We start from the raw sequence: 27,093 nt of genomic DNA on the forward strand, positions 1-27,093 counted from the left end.
GAAGGGTCACAGTGGAGGAGAAGATAATGGATTCAGCTTTGTGAAGATGGCCGGGGAAGCACTGATGGCCCAGGCTGAGGTCTCACTATGATCTCAGGGAATCTGGGGTTGGTGGGGGCGGGAAGTTGGGGGGGGTCCCACGGATTTGCTCTGTGAAAGCTGGAGACAGCAGCTGCCATTGCTGGGAATAGATAAGGTAGGGGCAAAGGTTCTTCTCATTCAAAGTCAAGCCTGACAAAAGAAGGGTATGTATGTTGCATCCCAACTGCAGGGGACTCTGTGACCCTTTGAGAAAGGCGGGGCTCCTGGCTTAGCCCCACCTCCCCAAGCCCAGGGGCGGCTCTGGGGACGGTGGGTGGCAGCAGACCAGGCTCTGGCCAGGCAGTTACTCTCCAGACCGGCTCAGGAGATTGGTCTGGGTTTTGTTCTGGGCAATAAGTGGGAGGCTTCCATACGTCTCCAGGGCTGCCACTCACCAGGGTAGGGCCGGAGAAGAGGAACTTGTTTCTCTGTAAAGTGACTTCTGGCTTTGAGACCAAAAAAGAAAGAGCAGTTTATTGCATACTTCATAACCCAGAGAGAAGCTATGGATCAGCTGAGAGAAACAGGGGAAAGAGGGAGGGAGAGAGGGGGAATAGATCTGAATAGTTTGTTCAGCTTGAAATACAGCTGTAAGGAAGAGAAAGTTACTTTTGTGCGGATCCTTCATTAGGAAGTTCACACTCTGGCCGGCAGCTCTCTTAGGAACCAAGCTCTTTATCTTTTGAAGTGCTTTCTCGCTTGTCTGAGATGGGTCAGGGTGATGACTGAAAAGGAGCAAGAAAGGTGCAAATTGGCTCCTTGTTTAAGGTTTTCCTAATTAGAAGAGCAGAGAGAAGGTGAGTGAGGGCCATCCAAGTCTCCCCTAGTGTGGCTGGCCATGGTCAGCACTGTTGAGGGTGGGGGGCGGTCAGGGAGTTCCCTGGTTAGCTTTCTGTGACTTGTGATTTTTCTTTGTTATGCACTGAACAGATTCCCTTCTCTGGTATTCAGTGGGGAGCACGTAGCCTGAGGATGGCAATTAGCTAGAGCTAGGCCATCTCTTCTTTGCACAGCCCAAGATGAGACATACAATTACTTTGGCAGCTCACCAGCCCTTTCAGCCCCTCTCTATACGCACAGCAGGAGGACAGGTTCATCCTCCCGCGCCCGCCCCCCTTCCTCCTCCCAAATTCCTCCTTACCTGGATGAAATCCTGGTATACACGGACCTTGCCTGCAAATAGAACTGCCGGCGCCTCTGACGTCATTAGGCTGCGCGAAGCTCATTGGCGGAGAAGTTAAGAGTCTTATTTTAGACCCAGAGACTGGGCCCCCTGGATCCAGCTAGAGCAGGTCTCTTCCAGCCTAAGCTGCCCGCCCTCCTCCCCTCCCTTGGTTGCTGGGGCTTCAGAAGATGGAATGTCAGAGGCGGCTTGCTGCTAACTGCAGGGTGAGCAGGACAAGCTCACTGCTACTCAGCTGGGAGAAGGAAGATGCTGACAGCCCAGAGATGGGTTACCACCCAGCTTGCTGGTGCGCTGCCCTCCACATTGGCACACGCTGGCTGCCTTCCTCGTTGCCACCATCCTTTGTGTATCCAGTGGTAAAAGACTTGGGCTGTTTCTCAACCTCTCATCCTGTCCCCCTTGCTTCCTGGAGTCACGATTTAAAACATGTGCTTTTATATCGTAAGTGGATCAAGTGCATTCCAAAGGGTGTCTCAAGCTAGGTTAATACATTTCAGCTAAGATGCTTCCTCTGCAAGCGGGAGGTTTAAACCTTCCGGGATAAAAGCTTTAATGCAGTGAACAGTGGTGTAGATTTGATCCAGGAAGACTGAGTAAATAAATATTTGAAAAGATAAGGCTTTACTTCTGTGGTTAGGACCCACTGAGCAACCAGAAAGGACTTTTTTTTTTTCTTTCAGAAATTGAAAATCTGGACACGTCACCTGTCAAAGCCTTTTTTCTTTTCCCTGATTTAATTATAAAAATTAACATCTGGTTGTGCCTTTGAGAAATCTTGTTTTTTTTTTTAATCAAATTTTGTGACAAAGTACAAATCTATCACAAACCTATAATAGGACGGTAGGCTACAAAGAGAATTTTTAGGTGTTTCAACTCACTGTTGCCTCAGAGAATTCATGTTCCCTACACTTTAGGGCCAAGTTATAGACGGATAACCTCCTTGGGTGGAAATCTGAGTGCAAAAAAACAGCAGTGAGCACGGAATTAAGATCTTGCTGTCTTCACGTTTGGCGACTGTGCGGGCCTTGATTCCACAATAATCTATTGCAGTCATACTTACCATGCTTCTCTGCTGTCACACAGCTACTGCTCTAGTGATGTTTAATATCACCATCGCTGTTATTGACTTTGGATTCTTGAGGATCAGACATCCCTCTTGTTGGTGGCCTCGGTGTAGACCAGGCTGAGAACAAAACCAGAGTGGCGGAGGAGACTGGGGTCCCCCTGGAGCGGTTTTGTGGGCGTCTTTGCTGAACACCTCTGCAGCTCCCACAGGGAAGCCAGCGTCCAGTCCCGGGGTTTCCTGTTCCTGCGCCTGGGCCGGGCCCCAGACACATTGAAACGCAAATGACAGCAGTAATTGGCTGAGAGATAAACCAGGACGAGCTAGCGAGCAGTGCAGCGGGGAGTTAAGTAGCTAAGTGACAATTACCGCACTGCAGCCTCCGGGATCACGAGCTGCCGGCCGGCCCGTTTGTTCTCGGTTTTAAAGGAGTAATAACATTAATTGGAGGAGGGCGTCCCGGTTACCGTGGCCTCACCCCGGTTCTCCTCTGATTCTCTTTGGAGGAGGGGGAGTAGGTGGCCTGGGGAAGGATGGCTGTGTTGACTGCCCCTCCCAAACCTGCCCCCTCCCCGCCCCCACCTCCTAGCAGATGAGAATTTTGGAAATGTATGTCGTTGATTCCAGTAAACCGATAGTTGGTTTAATTTGAAGATTACTTGCTGGGAGGGGCAGGTTTTCTCTCCGTCACAAGATTCTGGTGTCTACAGCAAGGAAAGTGTCAGTGTCGCTCAGTCCTGTCGGACTCTTTACTACCCCGTGGACTGTAGCCCACCAGGCTCCTCTGTCTATGGGATTCTCCAGCCAAGAGTACTGGAGTGGGAAAATAGGGCCTTAAAATCCGTCCAAATTGCCCTCTTTCCCTCCGAGAAGTCCCATTTCCCCTCTGATTTTTTTTTTTTTTTTTTAAGTTTTATTGCAAAAGTGATCAATTGGCTAGATATAGCAATGAAAGACAAAGAAGGCCCAGCCTTTTTGGAGCTTATAGTCTTGTTTGAAGAGGATAAGTTGTGAAAAAAACTATGGTCTGCTATTCTACTTGCTCTGAGTGGAGATCCTTAATACGAAGTTTGGGGTCCTGCAGGAGTTGGGAGGGGGTGGGGAAAAGGGAAGTTTCTTTCTAGTGGAGACTGGGCGTGGCCTGCCCTGCTTTCTTTGAAAGGCCATTTTAACCCTCTTCTGGTCATAAACAACCATTAGGATGATTGGCTTGGACTGTAAGTAAGCAGACTAAACAAACGCAGGAACTAGTTAAGAGTCCTTTCTCAGTATGATCTGCGTTTCTACTCTATTCTCAGGGTCTAAATACCTTACAACTGTCTAATGGACTTGTTTGGGGTGGGTTGGTTTCCTTCAGCCTGGGCTAAATTTTCCCAGCCCTCCCCTCTGACTGAAGGCTGCTTTTGCCTTGCACAGAGAACTGCTTCAGGAATAGGCACATGTCTGCTTTTGGGATTATTTCTACATGAAGGCCCAATCTACAAAAACCAGCAAAATGATGAAAGGAAAAGTAGATCCTGTCTAATGGCAGGGAGAAGCACAACCTTCTTTTGCCTAGTCTTGGAAGGTCTCAAGAAAAGCTTGCCTCTCAGCAGAGGCCAAATTTGTTGCAGGCCCTGAGGGTGGACTAGAAAGAGGCAGCTGGGTTTTTGCTTTGCCCACTTCTTTGTGAACTCACCCGGTGGAGGCGAACATATTGACTTGTCTAATTAGAAAAGGCCTTCTGTTCAATTTCTGAAGAAAGCCTGGTTAAGAATTGGTGGAATCGTATAGTAGAAGCAGACTGGTTCCAAATAGGAAAAGGAGTATGTCAAGGCTATATATTGTTACCTTGCTTATTTAACTTATATGCAGAGTACATCATGAGAAACGCTGGGCTGGATGAAGCACAAGCTGGAATCAAGATTGCTGGGAGAAATATCAATAACCTGAGATATGCAGATGACACCACGCTTATGGCAGAAAGTGAAGAAGAAGAACTAAAGAGCCTCTTAATGAAAGAGAAGAGTGAAAAAGTTGGCTTAAAGCTCAACATTCAGAAAACTAAGATCTTGGCATCTGGGCCTATCACTACATGGGAAATAGATGGGGAAACAGTGTCAGTCTTTATTTTTGGGGGCTCCAAAATCACTGCAGATGGTGACTGCAGCCATGAAATTAAAAGACGCTTACTCCTTGGAAGGAAAGTTATGACCAACTTAGATAGCATATTCAAAAGCAGAGACATTACTTTGCCAGCAAAGGTCCATCTAGTCAAGGCTATGGTTTTTCCAGTAGTCATGTATGGATGTGAGAGTTGGACTATAAAGAAAGCTGAGTGCCGAAGAATTGATGCTTTTGAACTGTGGTGTTGGAGAAGACTCTTGAGAGTCCCTTGGATCGCAAGGCGATCCAACCAGTCACTCCTAAAGGAAATCAGTCCTGAATGTTCATTGGAAGGACTGAAGTTGAAGCTGAAGCTCCAATACTTTGGCCACCTGATACGAAGAGCTGACTCATTTGAAAAGACCCTGATGCTGGGAAAGATTGAAGGCAGGAAGAGAAGGGGACGACAAGGGATGAGATTGTTGGATGTCATCACTGACTCAATGGGCATGAGTTTGAGTAATTGGTGATGGACAGGGAGGCTTGGTGTGCTGAAGTCCATGGGGTCACAAAGAGTCAGACATGACTGAGCAACTAAACTGAACTGATAGACTGTGCAAGGAGATGAGTGAATTGCTCCTTTACATAAACTTTTCTACACAGGACCTTAGTGTGGCGGTAAGACTTAGGCTGTCTAGGTTGGACCTCTGACTCTGCCACTGGCCTAGCCATTTGACCTTGAGAAATTGTTGAATCTCTCGGTTTTGCTGGACCTATTTCAGGATGATTCTGAGAAGCAGAGGAGTTACTGTAGCACTTAGTAAGGCTGTGTGTGAGCACTGCAAGCAGGGCCTGGAACATAGTAAGTGCTCATTAAATGTCAGCTGCTGCTGTTGCTGCTGTGTTGTTATTATTAGGCATGTGCTGTCCCTCATATCTTTGGTATGAATCACGAGAGTAATAACAACATTCTGACATTCTCTGAACGCCACTGTGGGGCCTGGGCAGCCCAAGAACCGTTCCTGCTTGGGTTCGTTTGACTTTTTCATTGTCAAAAGCTCACTGGAAAATGAAAGAAAAATCTTTTCTTCCATGAGAAAGGATTCGGTAGACTGTTTGTCTAAAGGTTAAAAGCAACAATAACGCCACAGAAAGAAGCAGTGGATTATTTGGATACAGACTTAGCTCATCAGTCTTGGGACAAAATGTTATTAGCAGATACTGAAAGTCCATATTAACTTCTTAGGGGAAACTGTTCACAATGTCAAAAGTTGCATTGGATTAGAGGAATATATATATTTTTAGTTTTATTGATTTGTATATTTTTGGCTGTGCTGAGTCTTCGTTGCTGTGTGGGCTTTCTGTGGTTGAGAAGAGCAGGGGCTACTCCCTAGTTGCAATGTGTGGGCTTCTCAGTGCAGAGCGTGGGCTCTGGGGTGGCTGGGTTTCAGTAGTTGAGGCATGTGGCTCAGTAGCTGCGGTTCCTGGGCTCTAGAGCACAGGCTCTGGTTGCGGCACACAGGCTTTGTTGCTCCCCAGCATGTGGGATCTTCCCAACCCAGGGGCTGAACCTGTGTCTCCTGCATCAGTAGATGGATTCTTTAACCACTGAGCCACCAGGGAAGCCTGAAATGCGTTTTTTTCATGTCTTAAATTATGTGATTCACGTACAGCAAAATTCTCTCTTTTTGATGTACTCTTCTGTAAATTTTGGCAAATGCAGAGAGAGTCCTATAACCATGACAGTTAAGACACAGAACAATTCTTTTATATCCAAAGAAAATTTCTTCATACTACCCTTTTGTAGTCAAACCCTCCCCCTTACCTTTAATCTCTGGGAGCCACTGATCTCGTGACTCCTAGTTTTGCCTTTTCCAGAATGTCATGTGAAGGTAATCCTAGAATATGTAACCCTTTGGCACAATGCATTAGAGATTCATTCATGCTGCTGTGTGTATCAGTGAACAGCTTATTTTTAACTCACAGATCATTGAATTGAACTCTAGAGCTGGATGCAATCCTAATGACCAGAGCCAGACAGTCTTATTTCCCAGGTGAAAAAACAGAGACCCCTGGGGTGAAGTGACTTGCCCAAGGTCATGAAGCTAATTAAAGAAAGAGCACAAATTGGAATTCTCTACTATTAGTCCAGGCAGCATCTGTTAAATCATGCTGGGATTAAGAAAAGTAGCTGATGTCAAGGGGGAATTCCATTCTTCTTATTTTTGGTCAGAATCTGATCAAGAAACTGAGCCTTATGAAACTAACAGTTTTGGAAGGAGTGCATTCTAAGTGGTGTCATTTCTTTGGAAAGTATATGTATTAGTCTTGGTAACACGTTTCTTTCCATAGCACATCTATATATTAATTATGATCTGGTAATGGAACTTAGCCTGAAGGCCCATTATTATTATTTTTTTTAATGTTTACAATGTGTTCTTTTCGATGTCTAATTTACAGGAGTATTCTGAATATTACTATCTTCCTTTCAGTGGACCTCTTAAATACCAATGTATTTCTAGGTGGCTTTTTCTAGAGCACACAGCTAGTGGATCCAGGTTGGAATTAAGAGCTGCTGCTGCTGCTGCTGCTAAGTTGCTTCAGTCGTGTCCGACTCTGTGCAACCCCATTGACGGCAGCCCACAAGGCACCCCCGTCCCTGGGATTCTCCAGGCAAAAACACTGGAGTGGGCTGCCATTTCCTTCTCCAATGCATGAAAGTGAAAAGTGAAAGTGAAGTCGCTCAGTTGTGCCCAACTCTCGGCGACCCCATAGACTGCAGCCTACCAGGCTCCTCCATCCATGGGATTTCCCAGGCAAGAGTACTGGAGTGGGGTGCCATCACCTTCTCTGGAATTAAGAGCTAGAAATTCCTTAATTCATTTATTAAACCATTATTTGTGTCAATTCTACTATGGAGAAGCACTGGACCACGGGCGATAAAAAGACACTGTTTTTAAGAAGTTTACATTTGACTCGGTACTAAGAACTGGGTTACAGGAGAAACTGTAATTCAAATTAGTTCTTCTGTGTACATGGCAGAAAGTGAAGAAGAACTAAAGAGTCTCTTGATGAAAGTGAAAGAGGAGAGTGAAAAAGTTGGCTTAAAACTCAACACATAGAAAACTAAGATCATGGCATCTGGTCCCCTCATTTCATCGCAAATGGATGGGGAAACAATGGAAACAGTGACAGACTTTATTTTTCTGGGGCTCCAAAATCACTGCAGATGGTGATTGCAGCCATGAAATTAAAAGACACTTGCTTCTTGGAAGCAAACCCCAGTGTAGTTCAGTCGCATCTGACTCTTTGTGATCCTGTGGACCACAGCACGCCAGGCTTCCCTGTCCATGACCAACTCCCGGAGCTTACTCAAACTCATGTCCACCGAGTTGGTGATGCCATCCAGCCATCTCATCCTCTGTCGTCCCCTTCTCCTCCCACCTTCAGTCTTTTCCAGCATCAGGGTCTTTTCCAGTGAGTCAGTTCTTCTCATGAAGGGGCCAAAGTATTGCAGTTTGAGCTTCAGCATCAGTCCTTCCAATGAATATTTAGGACTGATTTCCTCTAGGATGGACAGACCTAGATAGCATATTAAAAAGCAGAGACATTACTTTGCTGACAAAGGCCCATCTAGTCAAAGCTATGGTTTTCCCAGTAGTCATGTATGGGTGTGGGAGTTGGACTGTAAAGAAAGCTGAGCACCAAAGAATTGATGCTTTTGAACTGTGGTGTTGGAGAAGACTCTTGAGAGTCTCTTGGACTACAAGGAGATCAAACCAGTCAATTCCAAAGGAAATCAGTCCTGAATATTCATTGGAAGGACTGATGTTGAAGCTGAAGCTTTAATACTTTGGCCACCTGATGTGAAGAACTGACTCATTAGAAAAGACCCTGATGCTGGGAAGGATTGAAGGTGGGAGGAGAAGGGGATGACAGAGGATGAGATGGTTGGATGGCATCACCTGCTGGATGCACATGAGTTTGAGTAAGCTCTGGGAATTGGTGATGGACAGGGAAGCCTGGCATGCTGTGGTCCATGGGGTCGCAAAGAGTCAGACACGACTAAGCTACTGAACTGAACTGAACTGAAAATCTTGTGAAGCACTATGAAGATATGAGGGACTTCCCAGGTGGCGCTAGCGGTGAAGAATCTGCCTGCCAGTGTAGGAAATGCAGGAGACAGGGGTTTGATCCCTGGGTCAGGAAGATCCCTTGGAGTAGGAAATGGCAACCCACTCCAGTATTCTTGCCTGGAAAATTCCATGGACAGAGGAGCCTGGTGGGCTACAGTGCATGGAGTTGCAAAGAGTTGGACATGACTGAGCATACACACACACACACACACATGCACACACACACATGAAGATACAAAGATGATGATGCACACTCTTTTCTCAAGAAATTTAACAAATTCCAAAGAGAGTGCTATTGGAAATGTAGTGTCTTGCCTGGGAACCAGCTGGGATATATTCTAGTGATTCATAAAATCCCCCAGAAATCAGGGATGGACAAGTCAGTTCTGTGCTATAGGAGGTTTCACTGGTAGCAGCACATAGGATGGATGGAGGAGCAGATCCTGAGAGCTGGAGAGCAGGTTTGCTGGGAAATGCATTGGTCTGGGGAAAAGTGAGGAAAGCCAACCAAAGAGGCACTGAGAATGGAAAGAAAAAGGTGTTTTGAGGGAAGAAGAACTGATCGAAAGAAAGAGTAGTCAAAGCAGATTACGAGATTGTGCCCTGGGTGACTGGAGGCATTGTCCTGGCATGATGGAGTTGTTGGGGTATGTCTGGGAAAAGGGGCAGGTGGTAAGTGGATGGTGGAGAATAGTAAGAAGCGGGGGAAAGACTTTCTCCCTTTGACCTGATGAATTGTGTGGGAACAGAATTTTGCGGGAACTGTTTTTGCATACGTGGGAACTGTTAAATATTTTTGATTGATTGTTACTCGTTTCTAGAAGGCTAAATATTTCCCATTTTCCTTAATTCCTTAAGAACTGTGTTTCTTTTTTGTCCTCAGCAGTTGATGGCATGGTTAGTTACGACTAGACAATGACTTTTGACTCCTTTTCCCACCTATGGCATGATTCATTGCTTAAAAAGAGGCAGCCTGAGTAGTAAAGGAGACAGTTTACATAGGGTGGAAAGAGACCATAATTTATTACTCTGAAAAGGGCACACCTTAGTCAGGAGTTAAAGGAACATGTATCAAGACAACTTGAGTGCAGCTGCATACCTAGAAGACTAAAGACGTAAGTAAAAGTTTTAAACCTAGTGTTGGTCAAAATGTGGGAAACCATCTCCACTTACGTTTTGTTCATGTTTCTGTAAAAGGATACCATCCCTGCAAAGAATCTGGCATGAAGCAAAAAGAGCTGAAACATGACTTTCCCTAGCCTAATAGGAAACCCCCAGTACTTGTAAAGAATGGAGTTTCTCGTGGCAGCATTATTTATAATGGTGAGGGGCTAAGAACAGTACAGATCTCCAAATAACAGGATGTCGAGGCAGAGACTGCTTAACGGGATATTTTATTTGGCTTAGAATGGGTTGCTATGACAGACACAAGTGTCTAAAATAATATTCAGTGGCAAGATGTACATGATAGATGGACCCTCTGCTGACAAGCGGAGAACGTGATTGCTAAAAGAATCCAGAGTCACACAGCAAATGGAAATTTGTAATACAGGGAAGGGATTGGTGGAAGTGTCCATTTTGTGTTTTCATTTTTTCCCCCTCTGAGTTAAATGGGGCATAGTCAAAAACAGGAAGAAGATTTCTAGTGAAGTAGTTTACTGTTCATTACTTCGTCTCCCCCCTTTTCTCTCTCTCTCCCTCCCCTTCCCCTCTTTTAAGTGTTTTAAATTCCATTTATATTTACTATATATTCACAAGACCGAGGCCTATGACGAATTAACCCTGTCGGCAAGAGTCTGAAAGCTGGTGATTTCGTTCTGATTCCATCTAACTTGTGCGATCTGGAGCCAGTCACGTAGTTTTTGATATTTTAAATTTCCTGGTCTTCTCTGTCTCACATTGATGTAGACGACCATTGAAATAAAACAGGTAAAAGCACTTGAAGCATTTTTGACAGAATATTGTTTAACTCTTTTGTAAGATAAAAGAAATGTATACTGGAGCTAAACTGGCAAGAGTTGGAGTCCAACAATGTGTGTTTACCAAAGAGGAATTAAAGAAGGAAAAATCGCAGGGGACAAAGGTCTTAGGGCCATCCTGGTGAGGCAGAGTCCACGTGGGCGACATTAGAATCTCTGCCAAGATCAGCTAGTCTCAGCTTAGAGTAACTTTGGACACCTCCATGAAGCTCTTAATGTTTTATGTATGTGTAGAAAGATGCTCTTACTTTGGAAAACGAACATGTGTGGAGGGCCTTTAATAGCCGTAACTTAGATTCAGAAAAGACTTATGCTGAATCCCCGAAGAGCATCCTGGTGAAATGGAAAGTTTATATGAGTTTCATTAGGGCCAGAATTTCCTTTAGTAAAGTAAATTTAGACCGGTAGTAGTTAAAGGAGAAAGCATAAATTTTGACAAGAATGTTAGAGGCCTAAGAAGCCGTCTGTCAGACAAATGGCCACAAATGTAAAATAACCTAAAATGATGGCTTTCAGTACACCTGGAGCTAGAGTTTCTGGGAAAATGTGACTGTTAATGAAGGCAGCAGCTCTACCCAGCCACTAGGATTTTGTGTGTTTCTAAACAACCTGGGAGCCTAATTTTTAGTTTTGCAACTGTATTGTAAATTAAAACTGCAAGGTACCTGTTGGCTAAGCATACTTTTGTGTGAAAAGACAAGACAAGAAATCGAAAGTATTTTCAGAATTGCTCACTTGATACAATGTGTCGCCTGCTTTGGCCAAACAGCTCTGAAAACATGACTTCTCTAAGTATCAATAGCTGTGTCCAGGCACAGAGAGCGGAGGACAGTAAGAAGTGGTGGCGGGGAATCATGGCAGGCACCCAGTTTCTCTTTACCTTTTCCAGAGAATCTAACAGGGCCAAGCAGGGAACCCTTTTGGCTCATGAGCGGGGAGTGGTAACTGTTGCCTGGGTGCCGTGTGCCTCAGGTAGCTAGGGGCAAGGAATAAACTCACGGTTCTGAGTTTTATGAGCCCCCCTCCTTCCCGGGCATGGGCTCTGTCCCTTGTGAAACTGATCCAGACTAGGGGTGTCCTTTGAAGTTACTGGCTGCTCTGCCAGGACCAGCCCTGTGACTGCAAAACAAGCTGAGTAACTCGTCCCAAATGTTTAATTCCCCATTACCTGTTTGTTGAGAGCTTGGGAAGAAATAAGCAAAGGCAGGAACAGGTTAGACCACACTAGTTAGATCTTTTGGCTTCTCTATGCTGTGGCTGGAATGAAAAATCCTTGACTTTGTGAAGTTGTTCACAGCCTGCTGACAGCTTCACTGTGGTCCTGGGAGCAGCTCCTTAGCTGCAGAGAACTTTAGAAGGGATTTTGAAGGGAAGCATTTTCAAATGGTCACTTAGCAACTGCAGCCCCCAAAACAGTAGCAGTCCCACAACACCACACTGTGTGAACTGTCCTTTTAAAAATAATATTTTCTGAGGTTACTATTGGACGAGGTGGTTATTAATGTAGGGGAAAAAAAATCATAGCATGTTAAACATTAGACCTTTGTCTTTTCCCCATCTTATGGTAAAACCTTGAACCTAATATGTTCAAGGCATGTTTTAGTCCTCAAAGTAGGTTAAAGGATTCTCTCTCTCTGGAAAGCTAAGCCTTGTTTATGGGGTCCAAAAATAGTCGCTAAAAACTTCCTCTTTTTTTCTTGTTTGTGAGTCTTTTGCATTTTGGAGGTCAGGAAATAAATGCTGGTTTGGGGTCATGCTTCATAATAACTTGAAGTGAAAAGCAGAATATTAGGAATAAACTGATGGGAAAGGAGGTGATGGGGGAAATCTGAGACATAAACACTCAGGAACAGGAATCTGGAGGATTTAGGAAGAAATAAACATCAAAATGGTTGATCTACTAGTAAAAATGTATAATGAAATCAATGACATTTCAATTTTCTTTGAAGAATCTGATCTTTAGAGCTAGAGTGTGCCAGCATTACACACTTTACTGGTGTATATACACATATTGACATATTGTATTGCTCATATGACAGCAAATTATCAAAAATAGCTGAGAAAAGTTTTGTAAACAAGTAAAACATTGAAATGGTTGTAACAAGACAAACAGGACTTTAAAGTTGTGTCTACGACTAACGGGTAAATATCTGAGTGGTCATTAACCCTTAGCTTGTCCAGCAATTTATATTTTCAGTAAGAGCTTGGAAAAATTTTTCTTAAGCAGATATTACAGGATAATCGTAGTCATTCATTCAGTCTTACTGAGTGCTGAGTGATGGTGATATATCTACAGAATTGGGGAGGTCAGTTTAGCTGTTCTCTGCTGGCAGCAAAGTTAATGGTTGCACCTGGCATTCCTGGGGCTGAGTTCCACTATCAGCAGGTTGGTTTTTTAAAAAATATAGTGTTTCTTTTGCCACTGGGCTCCTTTGTAGCCTGCAGGAGCCAGTGTGTGGGAGAGAACTTGGGCCTGGAGGAGGCGTGGAAGGGACCAAATGCCCAGTTAACAGCCTGGGACAGGCAGGGAATGGCAAGTTGATTTTAAAACAAAGCCAAATCCCTAAACCCTGCCATTAACAAAACATCATTTGGCTTAGTTAAAACAGAGAAGACTTTGCAAAACCTTCTGGTAGAACTGAGAGGTAAAACTAAAGAATAACTGGAGATTCCAGAGGTGGATGGTGTAACTTTTCCAGGCTGATCTGCATTTGAGGAAAAGAACTTGATTCAGGAAAGTCTTACGTGTTGGGTCTGAGGAGCCCAGATGACCTGTACATGCAGACAAGGATCATATTCATCTGTATTTCCTCTTGTTTTTCTGTTAGGATTCCATATGCAATCCACGTGCATGTACATGCTCAGTTGCTCAGTTGTGTCCAACTTTCTGCTACTCATGGACTCCTCTGTCAATTTTCCAGGCAGGGATACTGAAGTAGGTTGCCATTTCCTCCTCCAGGGGATCTTCCTGACCCAGGGATCAAATCTGTATCTCCTGCATCGGCAGGCAGATTCTTTACCACTGAGCCACCTACATGGATGTCCCTAAATCGGGCCCAGGGCAGGAAGGAGGAAGGTATATTGAAATGGCTTGTAGTGGGTCTGATTCTGTTGGATTTTAGGGCTACTGGTATGAAGTGAGTCCCAGTGGGGCTCAAGAGTCTCACTCTGTTCTCTGACTTTAGGGGATATTTGTAGTAGTTTTAACAAGTCCTCAATTCAGTTTCTTTTGTAAAATCCCTAAGTGGTTTAGAAGCCCGGTGGGTGCTTCGCATTTGAACTTGCATGTCCAGACATCCATCACTGAGACGAACTTGGCCTGTGAGGCTGCATGCCGCATGCAGGGGACTCTGAGGCCTTGCATTGATGTGGGCTAGTGGCCATGGTAACCGTACCGACTATAGGCAGAGCCCCATGCTAGGCCCAGGAGGCTACAGGTGAGGGAGAAGGACAGTGGGATGCGAATGGAAGGAAACCCTTCTTCATATTCTGTTGGGGCGACTCCGTCCTGCAGGCCCACCTTCCTTCTTAGCTTGAGCATCAATGCTTTACCCTGTACTGTCTCTGTGTGGTTTGTTTTAAATTAGACCAGGGCTGCAAAATGAAAGGGAAGCAAGGGAAGAATTTTGCTTTCAGAACATATGGAGATGACCAAACTCGTCCCACTTGGGCCCCCGGGCAGAATAAACTTGCTCTCCGAGTGGTGAACAGCAGCATGCCATAAAACATTCTTTTCTTGAACCCCTTTGACTGGGAAGGAGGCACAAGGGGAGGACACAGCAGGAATTCTTTCTCTTCAGCTGCTTCCCACTCTGTTGCTTACATTCACTCAACAGATCTTATTGGGCTGCTACTGTGTGAGAGAGAGAGCGAGCGCGCCTGTATTTTATGGACGAGGCTGATCAGCTTGGGCCCTGTTTTTGTTGTCATTGGTGGGGCTATGGATCCTATTTTATGTTTACTGCCCCTTGACATTTCTTAAGAGGAGTCTTCAAAGCAGAAAGTCCTATTCTGAAGACAGGTTTCTGGGCAGTAAAGTTGACGGAGTTTAATCTCGGGAAAGTAAACCTCATAGAAAAAGAAAGCAGGATAAACAACTCCAGCTCCATTCCGTGAAGGCCTTTGATGGGAAAAGGGCCTGGGTATGAAGTTCTGGGGGAAAGCCTGCACGGTTCCCATCCTTAGTGGTGTCGGGCACGAAGTCTGTTTCTTACCTTCCTCGTAGATGACCCCTGTGCGCAGGAATGGCTGGACAGTAAAGCTATGAGTAAGATCATGCCAGGGAGACTTCAGTGTTCACTAACAGGGCTTCTCAGATTGAGTCCCTGTTGACTTGTTTCCACCTCCCCATCTATTTCTCCCTCGACTCACCCAGTCACAGGGTCCCAATCTTGTTCAGTCAACCAGTGCCTGTGTATTTAGTGCCATTTTGTGTTTACGTACAGAACTTGAACCTGACTTGCTAAATATCATGGAGGCAATAGCTAAAAAGTTTTATTTTCGGTAATCCCTTAGTGTTGATAAATAAAGGTCCCTGGACATACTGTTTTTCTTCTCAGTGATGAGACAGTGACTCAGGAAGGATTTTTGCTGCTGGGACTTCAGGAGTGGGTTGTAGATCTGGTTTTGCACTTGCGCTCATGTACAAATGTGTATGTATATTATGGTTTCTTTGATGTGTTTAATGTTATGACAGGGACATCTTTTATGCCCACACCTCCTCATAAACAGGATTCTAGGGGAAAAAATATCTAAGCAGAAGAAACCTCAAATATTTTTAGAAGATAAAAATGATATTGCTGTAACCACAGAGGGTAAAACAAAAAGAAGAGGTCGGGAATGTAAAACAGTCCAGATACTGTAACACATTCCTTTACAGTAAGACGTGGGGGAGAAATGAACCCACCTATCTGTTCATGTATTTTGTGTTTAATGATGTATAAATATTTGGCTCTGCTTAATCATTAAAACTCTTAATTCCTTTTCTTCTGGAGTAGACTGTTCAGTTCAGAAGTCCATTTTGCATACAGACAAACAAAAAGATTATATGGGGTTTTGCCTTATGTGGAATAGATAAACAGTTGGAAACCAGGGCTGGGTACGAGAGGAATCAGTGTCTTCAGCTGAAGTAGCCATCGCATCTCACTTCTGTCATCATTATCTGCACCAACCCGGCAGCCTTCTGCATCAGGGAAACAAATCACAGGTAGAAACTGAACGATGGAAAATTTTCATGTGTTTTCTTAACTCAGTGTTGAGAGCTTCCCATCTGCAATTTTAGGTTTTAGGTTTTTAGCAGGTTCTGCAAACTGCCTCTGGTGAAAGATCGATTTCTTCTTCTCCTTCCATTTCCAATCCATGGTGGACCAATACACTGACAAAACACAGTAAAAATGAATCCCTAGGAAAGTGATCACCTGTTTGGATGTTCCTTCAGTTACAAATTGCTAACTGTGCACTCGCAAAGCTGGAACTTATCCTGGGAGCGTTGAACGTTATCAGTTTGGGGACTAGCACTGGGTCCGGAGACTATACTTTGAATAACACTGTCTTGGGTTACGCTGACCCATGACCAGAGTGTTCATGTAAGAAGCAAAGGGCAGATCGGTGATGGTCAAGCAAATGCCCGTCTGTGACAGTTAAAGGAGGAAACGAGCTGAAGAAGCAGTATTTCAGCCATGTGTCGGTTCTGCTTGTACTTCTGTGCTGGCTCGTTCTGGCTCCTTCCTTAGTCTTTTACTTTCCATTCTTTACATTGTGTACCTTGGGGTTAATTACACATATCTTAACTTCCTGCTTCCTGCAGATTAACCTTTACTTCAAAAAAGTTACAGATTACATGCGCTTCTTTTTCCCCAAATCAACTACCACAGGCTCTGCTTTTCTTTGTGCAAGGGAGTACTGTGTATCTTTTTTTTTTTTTTGAATACTTTTGAAATAAATCCAAACAACTGTCTTGTATTTTGTAAACATGGATTTCGGAATGAATTACACCTTCTGGAATGCCGGACATTTTAAGGGTCAGTCTGAGACTTTTCCATAACAATTAAAAAATGAATATTCTGATGACTTCCTGTCTTTTAGCTTTGAATGCCTATAAACAGGACGGTCAGTAAGAGGGTCTGGGGATTGGTAATGCGGAGTCTGGATTTGATGAGGGGACATCTGGGAAATTTCAGCTACTTTTATGTATGGCTTAACCTCGACTAAACATTTTTTTAGGATTCAGAGGAAACTTTATTTTGGAGATAGGAGTTGTTTATTCTTTAGTTTCCCAATGAAAAGAGTACAAGTACAGATATATAGATCTATCATTTGCTTCTTACATGAACTGCATTCATTCATAAATTCCGTTTCCCCCAGTTTCTTCCATTTTAAAAGCCTATCCTGGGAGTTCCCTGGAGGTCCAGTAGTTAGGGCTTGGGGCTCTCACTGCCAACGACCCAAGTTCAATCCCTGATCCGGAGACTAAGATCCCACAAGCCGCACGATGTGGCAAAAAAAAAAAAGTCCATTTTGCTGAGGTTGGCTTCCTCTTTGGAGAGTGATGTAGGGGTTTCCTGGCCAGTGGCAAACCCCAGAAGAGAGAAGGCACTAAACTCCTAGTCCCTATTTTCGGTTTTCGTCAGGACCCCAGAATGGGATTCAGAAGTCAGAGTCTCCATGTCCGAATGAGCAGAGTCCTCTGGGTCTTTCATGGACATAGTTTGGTAACAGCGCCCACCCAGGCTTTTCTCTCTCCTGCCTGTCTTTCTTCCAGTGATAGTGGTAGTCTCCAGCAGGACCAGCCCTGGTGAACTGTCCTGAGTTAGGAAATTGTCTACCCTTGCGTTGAGCATGAAGCAGCTCCTGGCATCAGGCAGTGGATGCTGGAGTCAGAGCTGAACGTACTCGACTCTAGCTGCCTTTCCACTTTTATGCCCTGCTCATCTCTTCTTGCTCGACTCTCTCCTTTCCTTGAATCTTTCATTTTCCCCCTTTAAAACTTTCTTCTAAAGACACAAATGGCTCATCGAGTCTGGGGAGGTTTCAGGACTGGGCTGCTTCTAAAAGTAAAGTTTCAAGTGGCCTCCCCATCCCTTCGGCAGAGCTGGTGTCCCATTACCAGCCCTGAGCTCTTGTTTTCACTGTGTGGGAGGCACAGCGGTGTAATAAAAACGGTAATGATTAAAAGAGTCCTCCTTTTCTCTAGGGTTCTTCTGCCATTTCTAAACTAAACAGGGTTCGTAAGGCTAATGCTTGACAGTCTGATCAAGCTGCAAATGATTGGTGTGGGAGTGGGTGATATATATTTTTTAAAATCCCAATATTTTATTTCTGTTCCTTGGTGCTGGAGTGGTGCCTATGGTTCCTTCTTGTCTTTTGCTTCACTTCTTTATCCCTGTTGTTTTCAAGCCTCTTGGAAAGAATGGAGGGAGGGACAGCCCTGAATTCTAGTAAGGACTGTTGATTGCAACTGATTCAATTGCAAAAGTATACAGGGACCGAAGATGGGGCTTGTTTTTATCTCTGCTTTGCTCAGGAGATAGTAGCTACTGTGATAAATACTGCTAGTCCGCTGTGCAAGGATCTCATACGCATCATCCCTTGTAAATATCATGGGAACCATAAGATAGCTGTTATCATCAGCCCCACTTTGAGGACTCGTACACTGAGGTTTGGAGCATTTTAATGACCTGCCTGATGTCACAGAGCTTTGTATTAGGTTTGGAATTCGAATTCAAATCCGTCTGACTCCACAACTCAGCGTATGGGAAGATACGGTGGGTTAAAAACGTGACCTCCGCAATGGAGGGGTGCTTCAGGGCTGCCTTTGACGTGAGGCCTCTGGAGCTTGTTGGGTGTGGAGGGAGCAGAGTCTGTAAGGCCTTTCATGGAAGTGCTGACCTGGGAAGGTTCCTATGAAGTGGAGACATCTGTGTTACAAAATGTATCAATGAGGTGTCCGCTCTAGACGGGGAGAGACAAAGAGAAGACACTTTGGGGTGTTTCCAGTGAACAAACTTGCCCAAGTTGTTGAGGATGAGGACGTGATCTCTGCCTTCATGACAGCAGGAGTCGTGGCCCAGTCAGGACAGCCCAGCTTAAGGAAGAACAGACTCTGCAGTGGACGTTGGAAGGGGGACAGAAAAGATAACGCCAGGCTTTGGGGGCAAGATGACCCCAGTGCAGAGGCCACGGGTGTGGAAACGCTAGGTCAGAATAAACGACAAAGAGAAGGAGCTTTGGGGAAGGTTAGAAAGCCTCAACAAAGTCAGAGAAGCCGAAGGCCACCAAGAGAAGTGGGGCGCAGGTGAAGGAAGACTGCCCGGAGCACAGAGCCTGAGGCCTTGAGGAGGCTGAGAAGAGAACCACGAAGCCAGGGCCGAGTGACAGGAGACTTTTCTGTATCTGACCACAAATCTCATTTTCATGTGTGCCCTTCATTCTAAGATCTCCACCCACCAAGGAGATGAGTTCGTCTTATTTCTGTTGTTTTGTAAAAGCAATTGACCTGTATTTTCATTTTGAAGATTCAGAGTTTAAAAGTTAAATATCCTTTTTCTTTAGACTTGCACCAAAAAACAATCTAAAGTGGAATCCTCAGTCATAATATCTCATGTGATCCACAGAGACCTTGGGTTGGGGGATAGAGCGAGAGTATTCCTTGAGAGAATAAATAGCTGGCAACCCACTCCAGTACTCTTGCCTGGAAAATCCCATGGATGGAGGAGCCTGGTAGGCTGCAGTCCATGGGGTTGCGAAGAGTCAGACACGACTAAGCGACTTCACTTTCATTTTTCACTTTCATGCATCGGAGAAGGCAATGGCAACCCACTCCGGTGTTCTTGCCTGGAGAATCCCAGGGATGGGGGAGCCTGGTGGGCTGCCGTCTATGGGGTCGCACAGAGTCGGACACGACTGAAGTGACTTAGCAGCAGCAGCAGCTTTGCTATTGTGTTGAAAATATGTAAAGCTTCAGTTCAGTCGCTCAGTCATGTCCGACTCTTTGCGACCCCATGAATCGCAGCACGCCAGGCCTCCCTGTCCATCACCAACTCTCGGAGTTCACCCAGACTTATGCACATGTATTATATGTCCTTCCTAACACCCTTGGAGGAAAATTGGCTGGCAAACTTATTCATTGACAGACATTTAGATTTTGACGTTTAAGAGCACAAGAAAGAAACTTGTATTTTAACACTTTTTCTTTGAATTTATAGTTTATTTATTTTTTTCTTAATTCTTCAGTAAGTTTCATTTTGGAAAAATCTCAGCCAAGACATAGAAAGACCTTATAGTGAAGTGGTTAGGAGCCCTGACTAGAAGGCAAAACCTACCTGGATCTGGTTCTTGCCACTGTCCCCTGCTAGTCATGTGACCTTGAGCAAGTCATTTAACCTCTTCAAGCCTCAGTTTTCTCATCTGTACACTGGCAGTGATAGCAACCTCAGAGAGATGTTGCGAGCATTAAATGTGGTGATAGATCTCAGGCACTGAACAGATGCCGAGTCTACAGTAAGCACTCATCGTGGGAAACAGTTACGGTTATTGTCGTTGCTACTAGTTTTCTCCCCCTTAGGGGGCATTGCAGTGGCGGCTGAGGATTCTGCCCCAGGTGCTTTCTAAGAGCCAAGGAAAGCTGGTAGACAGCAGGAAAAGGGAGAGAAGCAGGGGCCAGCTGGGGGTGAATAGTGACCCTCTCCCCATCCTTCTTTTTCTGACTTCTTTGCTTCCTGCTTTGAACCTGGCTTTCTGTTTGGCTGGGACCCTCAAGTTTTTCTCACTGATATCCTAGATCTGTCCAATCAAAGTACCAGTGTGACTCGTTGGCAGAAAGAAATATATGAGGGATTTTGAAGACTAGTTTTTTCAGCTTCAGAAGCTATGAATATTGATTGCTGTCCACTCTGCCCCCCTCCAAATGGCAGTCCCCAAAACGGCAGGCTGGGGACCCCCCTTCTCTTGTGCTCCTTGTGTATTCCTAGCAGAGCACCTCATCCCCAGTAGGTGTTAATGCCTGGGGGGAAGACAGAGCCAAAGGGCCAAGGAACTCCCCTATCCTGTCAGTACCAGAGTCCCTCTGACGGAAGTTCGTAAAAGATAAAGCTGAAATGGTAGATAAAAATCAGTACAGAAAAAAAAAAAAAATCTGTACAGAAAGCCAGACAGTCGCAGATCTGTTGATTTCTGGTCTCTTGTTGTCATCTTCTGCTTCCCCTTGCTCCAGTGACACACACACACACACACACACACACACACACACACACACACACGCGCGCGCGCGCGCACTCTTTCTGTTACCCAGGCGGAGTGGTGACTTAAATTTAGAGAGATTTTACCCTGGAATCCCTGTGGTCGAGATGAACACATCAGACCCTCTTTTTCTTCTGACATCTTCCGGATGAACCCAGAAGAGATGGCAAAGAAGAGACAGTTTCAGCCAGCACGTCTTCCTCTGTGTCTCTCCATGCTTTTCCGATGGAGAGGTACTTACGTCTAGAGAAGGAGGGATTGTTGGCAGCTACGGGGACCTCTAAATGGTTTTCTTCACTATTAATACTGTCGGGGGAGCGGGTGGCGGGGAATGGAAGCCGGAAGTGTCTGGGTAACCAACTGCCACTGAGGTGTTCGTGGTCACTGTTCGGATCACAACGGGCCGTGTGTTCCTCCCCTTCCTCCCCCACGTCTCCAGCGCTGGCCTCGTATCTCAGACACACACACATTCTTCAGATATCACATTCTGGGACATTCTTGCCCCTTACACCAGCCTGCCCGAGGGACTTTTAGATAATGAATGAGAGCTTTCTTAACTAATGATATTCTTGACCATCTGTCCAGCTGGTCACAGAGACCATAAGGCAGATGCTGGTCTTTTTTTTTTTTTTTTAAATCCCCATCGTTATAAAACTATAAATGTAAAAATTTCTGTCATTGGATCTGAAAGAGTATGTCTGCTAATCCATTTTCATTTTTTTTTTAAATGATTACTGTGGAGCTGTGGGCCTAAGAAATGAAGCAATTTTTTTTTTTTATGAAGTCCTGAGTTAGTGTGTATTGATATTTATTCTCTGCCACTTTGAATTTCTCAGTGTTCAAAAAGTGGGCATTCATATCACTCTGTTGTTAATATTTAAAGTTCACAGGGGCGATGGGAATGTCGGGGTGGGGGGTCTCACCTCCGTGTAAAAGCTGTAAACTTAGAAAGCCCAACAAGTGTTGGTTCCCACCTGGTCTCCTGGAGGCTCAGGAATGTGCATTCAGGAAAAGGGTGGCAGGTAAGCTGAATGGAGCGGCTTCAGCGCAGCCTGCAGCCTGTGCGGATGGTGTTCCGAAGGGAGGGAGGGGAGTGTGCGTGCGGCCGTGCGCACGCGTCTTCTGCGGCAGCTCTTGCAGACAGCTGTTGAGAGACTGTCGGTTGTATTTGTCCTGCCCAACAATAACAAGGCCTGGTGCGGATCCCCAGGAACTGAGAGACAAAGGAGGCTGCAGGAAAGGAGACTTAGGCAGGCGATCCCGGAAGCTGGAGCTGGGGGCAGAAGGATGCCACACTCCGATTTCTGTGGCACGATGTAGTCTGTTGTGGGAAGTTTGGCAGTTCTCTCCGGGACCCTGGGCTGGCCAGGAGGCAGGCAGGCCAGACTCTGCTGTGAGGTTATTAGCATGAAGGACTTTCCCCCAGGGAGAGGGAAGGGCTTTTTTACTTCCCAGTGATTTTTAAATGGTGACTATGTTGACCAGATGCAGGGGGGGGGAAATCATCTGTGTGGACCAACAGGGCTGAGTTGAAATGCAGATAATCATGAGCCAACGCCTGAAGTTGCCTTTGGGAGGTGCCCTCCGCCCCCTCGGCCACCAAGGGGCTCAGTGGAAGGCCTTTGCTCCCTCTGTGTTGAGGCTTTAAAGATTGTTCATCATCGCAGAGGTACCCTTTTTATTTCAAGGATTTGTTTTTCAAGATTCTACTTTAGGCTTTGCTAGTGTAACTTGCTCAGTTATATCTGACTCTTTGTGATTCCATGGACAGTAGCCCACCGGGCTCCTCTGTCCATTGAATTCTCCAGGCAAGAATACTGGAGTGGGTTGCCATTCCCTTCTCCAGGGGATCTTTCCTACCCCAGAGATTGAACCCAGGTCTCCTATATTACAGGCAGATTCTTTTACCAACTGAGCCACCAGGGAAGCCCTTGGCTTTGCTAGGCAAAGGTCAATTTCCTTTTGATGCTTGGGTGTCCACTGAAGAGCTGCTGGGCAGTTTGTTTGCTTGTTTTGGGGGTGCGGTCTTTACTTTTGAGGCTTGCCTTTTTCTCCCGTCCACACTGTGTTCCACTTTATTCTGATTATCTTCATCAGTGAACTGAAAAAGTAAGCTCCCTTTCAAAAGGGAGAAACGTTTTCATAATGGAAAACCAAGATTATGGCAGATTAAAACAAGATGCTCTGTAGGCTCAAAGTGGAAGTACTTACCTAAGTTGAAACATTTAGAGGGCTCCTTTCACAGGCATTTGTTTTATTAACATAAATGTGTGCAGCTCATTCAGCAAATACTTCTGAGGCCTTTGCTTCGTGCCAGGTATTGAAGTGAGTTTCAGCAATGCAGCAGTGAACTGGACAGATGTCACAGAACTTCAGCGCCTGGCTTGTCTTTAGTTTGGTATTAAACAAAAAACGAGCAACTAGCAGCACTATCGCAATAGCCAAGACATGGGAGCAACTTAAATGTCCGTCAGCAGTTGAGTGGATGAAGAGGATGTGGTGCGTACATACAATGGGAGCAACTTAAATGTCCTTCAGCAGTTGAGTGGATGAAGAGGATGTGGTGCGTACATACAACGGAATATTATTCGGCCACAAAAAGAACTATATAATGCCATTTGTAGCAACATGGACGGACTTAGACATTATCATACTGAGTGAAGTAAGTCAAACAAAGACAAACGTCATGTGATATCTCTTACACGTGGAATCTAAAAAAAAAAAGATCGAATGAACATATTTACAAAACAAAAAACCCCATAAAATGACATAACCCTGGAGAAGGAAATGGCAACTCACTCCAGTATTCTTGCCTGGAGAATCCCATGGACAGAGGAGCCTGGCGGACTACAGTCCATGGGGTCACAAAGCGTTGGACACAACTGAGCGTGAGCCTCTCTCCTCCACTAAGAAAGAGACAACCATGCTACAGTGGAACCTTGTCAAAAGGAAAGGACTCCATGCTTTGCCTTCTGCAGGATGATAACATTCTGAAGTTGTGATATTCAAGGGGAAAATTGTTCTCTTAGATCAAATCCAAGACGATCAGCCTGATCTTTCTTAAAGTTACCCATCTGTGGGCATTTCATTGTTCTTTCTGACATTTTTCAGAACATAAAGGAGGAAGACAGGAAGTTCTGAAAGTCTAATCCATCAAATTATGAATTTTGTCTACTTCTCCCAAATGCTTGGGTATAAGGGGGAAGATAGAGTGGGGATAGAAACTGGACAAGATGAGGGTTAGAGGGGTTATCATTATATTAAAAGTTAACATTTATAGAGTGCTTGCCATGTACTATGGAGTGGTCTAAGAATTTTTGAATAACAAGTAATGATTGAAAAAACCACACATATTTATTGAGTGCCAACTATGTGTCTGGTCCTGTTCTTGGACTTCTGTAGAGATTTACACATTTAATTCTCACACCAGTACTATAAGAGAGAATTTTTTCTTATTGGTTTAAAAATCAGAGAAAGGTTTTAGAGGGGGTGAAGTCATGCATTTTAAAGTCTGGTTTGTAAATGTTAGGGTCAATATTCTGCTCCACACTTTTCTAACTTGAGAGCTAATGGAGTGAGTTCTTGGTTGAGTTCTTTTTGCTGAAGATGCTTGTATGCATTCCCTTACAAATTTTAGAACAGGCCCAGTTAGCCTCTACCTACAGAGACCCTTGGTTAAACAGGCAGATACATGCCATGTTTTTGAACACTCCGACTGTAATTATTATTACAGTATTAATATCATACCGTTATTTTATGATCTTTATTCTTCAACTTATTCTTCCTTTCCTGTTCACCAAAAGTGGATAAAATCGTTGACATGTGTATATTACCCGAAAGTGTACATTTTAACTGTTTGAAAACTAAATACAATGAAAACTTCAGTATTGTATTATATTTATTATTACAAATAGAATAGCACCTGGTCTTGGCAGCTGAGTAGAATAGTAGAGACAAGACAGAAAACTGTGTTGTTTTAGGAATTTAATACTTTGAACTGCACCCTCTCTCCTTGAATGACTTTTATATTCTAGGACATTGTAATTAAACAGTTAATATGGGTAGTGTGTGCATGCTGTGTGCTCAGTCACTCAGTCGTCTCCAACTCTTGTGACCCCATGGAGTGTAGCCTGCCAGGCTCCTCTGTCCATGGGATTCTCCAGGCAAGAATACTGGAGTGGGTTGCCATTTCCTCCTCCAGGGGATCTTCCTGATTGAATGCCAGTCTCCTGCATTGGCCGGTAGATTCTTTACCACTGAGTCACCCGGGAAGGAACCATTAGCAAGTTTTATGGTAAATACCACTCATGCTGTCTCCCTCCCCCAACGTTGTGGCTGTCCCTGGCACATCTCTAAGGATCTGTGTGACAGATTTGCAAACTTTTGGCCACTTTGATGACTGGGCTTAAATGATCTACCTGACCAGAAGAAGGAACTGAACCGTTTCTGAGAGACTTGAGTCTCTTTTTCTCTGTTCCCTTTCTTCTTATTTTCTCCTTTTTCGTATTCTGTCCTCTCTGTCTCTCCCATGCACTCACTTCCCGTGAGCCACTGAGACTGTAATAGTCTATGATTTCCTTCATTACTATCCCAAGTCCCTCTCCCAGCTTCCAAACTAGTGAAAATATTCCAGAAAGCCTTGAGATTGGAGAAGAAGCATGCCAAATGCATCACTCAGGCATTCATAGGTGAATATTGTTGTTGCGGTGGCTTATGGAAGGGATGCTGGTGCTAACCCAATTACATAAAAGATTGGATGTCTCTGAGATTAAAAAATAACCTGTCTGGTATAAAATTCCCTTTCGTGTCTGAATAATGGATTGATAAAAAAGATTTGTGGTTCACCTCTCAATACTGATCTAAAGACATTAAGTTCAAAGTGATACTAATCAAGACTTAAATTGGATGGGATCATCCAGAAAGGAAGCGGCAGCTGGGAGGATTGGAGAATCTGGGGCAGTTCTGACCCTGCCGGCCAAGTGCTCAGCCATTCCAGACCAGGTCAGGCTGTAGCTTTCTATAGTAGCTCCTATATAAGCCTCCAGTGTCATCCATAGTCCCTGCCTCTGGTGACCTTGAGGGAAATGCAAATGGGATTTGTGCTTAGCACTTAGTGTGATAAGTCACCAGTCGTGTCCAACTGTTTGCGACCCCATGGACTGTAGTCCACCAGGCTCCTCTGTCCATGGAATTCTCCAGGCAGGAATACTGGAGTGGGTTGCTGTGCCCTCTTCCAGGGGATCTTCCATCTTCCATGGTGGGATTCACTTACCACCGTTTATTATTTTGGAATTATCCAGCTTTGAGTCACCAAACTTCACATTGGTCATTTTCAGCAATATGATTTTTTCCCCTTTCTCCTATTCTTATGGATATACTTGTACCCTGCCTTAATGTGGAACTCCTAACTCTTAGATTAATTCCCAGGACACACCTATCCACACACATGTCAAATTGGGCAAACCACCGATCTGTGTGGTCTGAGAAGTGTGTATTTGAGAGAGAACTCTGCAAGTGTCAGGATGATACTTTGTAAAACCTCTGTTCTGGATAGCAAGCAAAGATGCAGACATCACTTAGGGAACCAGTGCATAGTAGGAGGTGGCCTTTCTTGCATGTCTTTATTGTTACCTACTTCATAGTTCATTTACTCCTCACAGCAACTTCAAAGGATAGTAGCCCCACTTCCACTGTTAGAGTAGTCACAGTCCTGCCCAATAACAAAGTTGTGATTCAAGCTCAGGTGTGTTTGCTGCTCAAATCCATGCCCTTGAATTTCCCTGGTGGTCCAGTGGCTGAGATTTCACGCTCCCAGTGAAGGGGGCTGGGGCTCGACCCTGGTCCAGGAACTAGATCCCACACGCTGCAACTAACACCTGCCACAGTCAAATAAAGAAATAAGTTGTAAAAATCTATGCCTTGTCCGGATTCTGATTCTAACACTCCAGTCTTGAAAACCAAAGATCTAATCGGGGATGCTTCGTATGTCTGTTATATGTATCTTTGCCAATCCCTTTTGGACTGCTTGGTGCATGAGACACATGGGCATGTCCTGGAAAAATGTGGGTAAATCAATCATTGCTAACAGTGTGCACTAAGAGGGCTGACTTTTACACTCTTACAATGAGGAAGATCTTGATTAAATCCTTCTGTGAAGTTAGGATGCCATTCACTGATAGAGCTGCTTCTTCATGCCAGGATCTCAGCTTTGGCATGCTTCCACCTGGAGATTCTGTCTGGTGGAAGTGCCAAGAATGTGGTGGCGAGGGAACTGGGCACAGAAGAATGCTCTTTATGATGAGAATAATCTCACAGGGATCCAGTTGA

At 44.7% G+C, this 27,093-nt stretch overlaps 1 protein-coding gene and 1 long non-coding RNA gene across 5 annotated transcripts in view; one reads left to right on the plus strand and one right to left on the minus strand.

Moving 5' to 3' along the window:
- The window catches only part of MAML3 (mastermind like transcriptional coactivator 3), a 460,203-nt gene that overhangs the window by 63,525 nt on the left and 369,585 nt on the right, over positions 1–27,093 (plus strand). The window lies entirely within an intron of this gene.
- On the minus strand, positions 529–2,074 carry LOC104974584 (uncharacterized). Its single transcript, XR_003029991.2, has 2 exons — positions 1,223–2,074; positions 529–806 (listed from the first exon to the last, which is right to left on the minus strand). It is a non-coding gene; the product is annotated as an uncharacterized lncRNA (long non-coding RNA).

The sequence above is a fragment of the Bos taurus genome, chromosome 17 (genome assembly GCF_002263795.3).
Source record: "Bos taurus isolate L1 Dominette 01449 registration number 42190680 breed Hereford chromosome 17, ARS-UCD2.0, whole genome shotgun sequence".
NCBI classification, from domain to species: domain Eukaryota; kingdom Metazoa; phylum Chordata; class Mammalia; order Artiodactyla; family Bovidae; genus Bos; species Bos taurus.